The sequence below is a fragment of the Coenobita brevimanus genome, chromosome 23, assembly GCF_032717465.1.
Source record: "Coenobita brevimanus isolate Jiangsu-jjx chromosome 23, ASM3271746v2, whole genome shotgun sequence".
NCBI lineage: Eukaryota > Metazoa > Arthropoda > Malacostraca > Decapoda > Coenobitidae > Coenobita > Coenobita brevimanus.
Window position 1 is genome coordinate 17,600,348 of NC_136976.1, and position 5,044 is coordinate 17,605,391.

General features: G+C 43.4%; 1 pseudogene; it reads right to left on the reverse strand.

Moving 5' to 3' along the window:
• Positions 1-3,738: 3,738 nt before the first annotated feature.
• Positions 3,739-3,855, reverse strand: LOC145393148 (5S ribosomal RNA; annotated as a pseudogene).
• Between the last annotated feature and the right edge of the window lie 1,189 nt (positions 3,856-5,044).

A 5,044-nucleotide genomic window follows, 5' to 3' on the forward strand; every position in this document is an offset into this window, starting at 1 on the left:
AAAATTAAGTGCCCTGAGAACATTAAATATCTTTTTGTATGAATTAATGTGTTTCATAAAATGACGACTCGAAGAACTCTAAGTTGTGTAGGTGCTTCTCTTCCACATTGTTCGTTTGGTCATCTCATCAGAATACTTAAACAGCAGCAATACATGAGATATCTGACGTACCGTACATGAATGTGTTTCGTAAAGTGTCGTGCTGTGAGGAATCCAGGAACCCCTAAGACGTGCTGGGGCTTCTGTTCCCCTTTTTGAGTCGTTGAGTAATATCACTGGAATCTTTAAATGCCCAAGCATAGGCTATCTACCATATGTTAATGTGTTTCGTAGAGTAACGTGTAGAAGCTGTAAGATATGTTGTGCTTTGTGCAAGAATTAGACAACTTCAGCATTCTATTAAGGCCAACGTTAGGCGGATTTATTTATAAGTCTGAGAGTGTTTGTATTACATTTACTTAACTTCCCATGGTCGAGACAACTCTGGATTTCAGCTCCAGCTAACGTCAAGCATTTTTATGGAGGTGAGAGCAAGTCACATGGGGGTAATATTTAGCAGAAGCCACAAGAGCTATTCAAGTACTCGGAAGTGCTGTATAGTCATTTCGCAACATTCGCAAACACTTCCTCTATAACACTTCCGTCGCAAATGAATGATGAAGGAGTCAAGTTGGCCATTCAGGTATTTGGAGTTTCAAAACCTAAATTCGCTAACGTTTAGCCTTGACCACGTATGTACAGTACTTTGTAAGGTGAACTGTGGGCGTTTGGGGGTCTGAGGGTGAGTACCCCCCCCCCCATCAGGTTCCCGCCTTTGTATAGTGGGGTCCTGTTCGTTTCGGCAATATGTCATTTAGGCCGTAACCTAACCTAACTTAACCTAACTGCAGCAATATCTTGATGAAGTGTGGTTATTTTGGTTATTTGGACTGTGTAGGTAGTTAGGGGATTCAGCCGTTTGCCAGTTTGGACGTTACGGCCTAAGTGACTTACGGCGAAACGACCAGGACCGGTATAGTGCACTCGCAGGTCATCCATCTGATTGTGCAGGCTCCTTTTTAATTATTTATTTCTTCTTCTTCTTCTTCTTCTTCTCCTCATTATTATTATTATTATTATTATTATTATTATTGCTGCTGTTGTTATTATTTATATTATTTCTAATTATTATTTTTTTTGTGTGTGTGTTCGACTCTGGGCATAGGCTTCACAGGCCTGCAGTCAAGGCCCAGCAGTCCTCCTACATACCATAAAGAGTGAGTTTTACTCCAGGTACCTCTTTTTTTGGATAAGGGCTATGGCGTTGCCCCTGGGTAGAGGACTTTGGTTTGGAGGGTGTGGCATTTTATGACCGGATGCCCTTCCTGATGGCTACCAATGACCCTTGGGTGGATTCGATCCTCCGACCCTTCGGTCAGAACGGAGCGCTCTAACCCACTGAGCCACGGATACACCTATACATGTTACCACTTCGGCGCTAACACCCACCGCCCACATTGAATACATGCTAGGGTTGTCTCATACAGGACTGGTGTATTGGTATCAGCAGGGATATTTTTACGACATGTCGGCTGGTATTCTGGTAGATCAGTAAAGCCTCATTTAATGAAATTCAAATCCTTAAACTGTTGTCTGCTCCAGCCGGGATTTGAACCTGGGTCCGTTAGAACTGCAGGCCACATCTCTACCGATTGTGTGTGTGTGTGTGTGTGTGTGTGTGTGTGTGTGTGTGTGTGTGTGTGTGTGTGTGTGAGATTCATGCAGGCTGGATCTCTTGCGAATCACACGTATTCCCACCACCACATCCCCTGTGTGTATTTTCTGATAAATATAAAAAAACGAACAAGTAAAACACACACACACACACACACACACACACACACACACACACACACACACACACACACACACAAATACACACACACACACACACACACACACACACACACACACACACACACACACACACACACACACACGCACGCACACACACAAGGCTCGGTTTCTTTCCTGAAATCTAGTTGTGGCTTCTGCGGGAGGAGGTAAACACACGATAATGTGAATGTTTAATGTTAACTCCTTTATTACCTGTCCCCGCCCCGAATGGGCTCAGGGACGGGTATTGTTTTCACTCGGTTTGTCTGTTTGTTTTTGTGTCTATCTGTCTGTCTGTCTGTCTGTTAACAACTTTACGCGAAAACTACTGGTGTGGTTTTAACTAAAATTACAGGGATGACGGGCTATGATCTTCTGATCACCTTATGAAATTTGGGGGCAAAGTGGGCCAAGGCCCAGGCTATAGGGTCAAAATATGCAAAAATAAAGATCGTTTTTTCGCCACAAGTCCTTTTAAATTCGTCTTTCAAATCTGCATCCTATTATATGCCTAATTACATCAGGGAGGTCGTTCTCCAGTTAGCGGTAGGGGGATCGATGTCAGGTGGGTCGGGCCTAACATTTCAAAAGGGCATAAAATCGTCAATTTTCACCCGATTTACTCCAAATTTGATATGTGACATCTTTGACTAGATATCCTGTTGTGTTCATACGCCAGCACTAAAATGACTGCAGGGGACTGGTTTGCTGTGCCTTTGCACCGCTTCTTATTGTTCATTTGCAACGGAAGTGTTATAGAACAATAGCTTCTCCAAATGTTACGAAATAAGTATACCGAATTTCAAAATACTTGCATTCCAGTTGTGGCTTCGGTTGAATATTAAGCGTTATAGGAGCCTGGGAGTGCTCTAATAGGCTACTTGCATCATGAAGGATGTCAGACCTAGATAAATGTGTTTCATAAAATGGCGTGCAGTGGTGTTTTTCCCTCCATCTCCCACTGTGATATTGGTTAAGTTGTGTGTTAAGAGATAACACAGATTTCCTTCAGTAGAATGAAATCGTCTGGGTTTAGTAGCAATGAGTATGCTTTTAACTATATCTACTGTAAGTTAATCAAGGTTGGTCTTGATCCCTGAAATGTCCGAGGGTTCCCAGAAATGAATAAAACTATCTGGTTGTGGCATTTAAAAATTTCAAACCAGTGTCCCGCAAAATGGCGTGCATCGGCAGTAGTGCAATCGCGTGTACACCATCACCAAAACTTTTCGAATTCTACCATCGCTATGCAATCTAGTAAAATGAATGAAAAAATCTGACAACAGTTATCTTTGATGTGTTGTAACGCACCGTTTTCTGCTTCAGCAATAATTGTTAGGTATTGTGTACGAGTGTAATGGCCAAGAGATTAGGTCACTCGCAGTCTAGTATACTAACCATTCCATGATTACAAGCCTCATTCCGCTCATTCCCACATCCATAGTGCTCAGGTGTTCAAGAACTTTTTCATGGGAGTGTATGAATCCTGGAGATAGAAAACAAGGTGGTGGAGCTGCTTGATTCTTCGACTCACACATTGCCAGTTGTGTAAAAACTTTCTTTGGAATGCTTCTGTACTCGCAGGGCAAGGTATCTGATGAATATATGTATAGGAATAATATCTACATATGAAGATGTTGTTCATTGTGAAAATACCATATTCTGACGAGGGTCCAACTCGAGCCAAAACTGGTGTATCTTTTCCCAGTAAACATTTCCACATGTAAGCATAATTCTTCCCATCCATCCATCCATCCATTGCCAGACGCCAAGTATCCCAGACGGGGTGGCCAATGGCTTAGAGTTAATTGTTTTACAGGGAGGGGCACTAATCCTCCACCAACCCCACCTGACACTTAGGGATGCCAACAGCATCTGGTGTTCCCAGGCGGTCACCCATCCAAGTACTAACCAGACCCAACGTTGCTTAACTTCGCTGATCGGACGGGAAGCGGTGTACTCAACGTGGTTCCACTTGGAAAAATTACAGCAGTAGTGCATTCAAAAGACGATTATAAATGCGTCTGCTAAAATGAGGTGCGATAATGATGGTGGGGGTGATGTTGCCGGTGGAGGTCGTGGAAGTGCTGGTTGTGATGGTGGTACTGGTGTTCGAGGGGAAGGTGGTAGAGGTGATGGCAGTAGTGATAGAGGTGGTGGTGGTCGTTTGGGTGAAGGAGGTGGTGGTGGTGGTGGTGTCATGCTGGATAACAGGGAGTAAGAGGGTTAGGGTGGGCTTAAATTCTGTATGCATGAAGCAGCGACGTGATCCACATAACAAACACGTATCTGGTAAACTTCAAGAAGCCTGCCCTAGCGTGAGAGTCGCTTCACTAGTCTGGTGAGAATCTGTCGTGACCTGCTGTTGCTTGGCTGGATGGTGATGTGGAGGTAATGGAAAGGGATATAGTTCCATGCTTAGCGTATTCATCGCGTGATGGCTTGATAATGATTCGAGCCCATGTCGCGGCGGACATTTTAAGTGGACGTTGGTAAGTAGTCTACGTCCATTAATATTTCCATAGGTTCGCATCGTTCCGTTTTACCCAAGACATACACAGACTTTGACGCACATAAACATAGCCAGTACAACAGTTCCATTGTAATTTGCATCACTCTTCCAACAGACACTCCCTCTCCATTCGTACTTCAATAACATGGGGAAGGGTTGATTTTGACCTTCACTCTTCTTTGGAGGAAAAGGTTCTATCCTGATGGAGATGCAGATGCAGTGCCGTCGGGAATAATGGTTCGCCAAATATTTTTCACCCCGTCTCCTCTATCTCTCACACCTGTGCCTGTTGATGATATGGAAAATTGGAAAATGGAATTTTTAACTCCTGTAAATATCGAAGTATTGGATTATTCTTCCTAACCCCGGGCGATTCCACTTCAAGTAAGAAAGACTTTTGGAACTGGAGGGGGTTACTAGAGCCATCATTATATTGCTTATTGCTAGGAGCCGCTTCTAAGTTGAATAGCCTGTTTAAGCAGAACAGAATATAACAAGCATTATCATATCGATAGGATTTTAAAATCTGACTTCTTGTTCGTACAGACTGGATTGTGAGAGAGGACGCAAGACAAAGTCTCATGAAAATTAATCTGGAAAGACAGAGACACAGGTGGCAATAATAATGGAGAGAGAGAGAGAGAGAGAGAGAGAGAG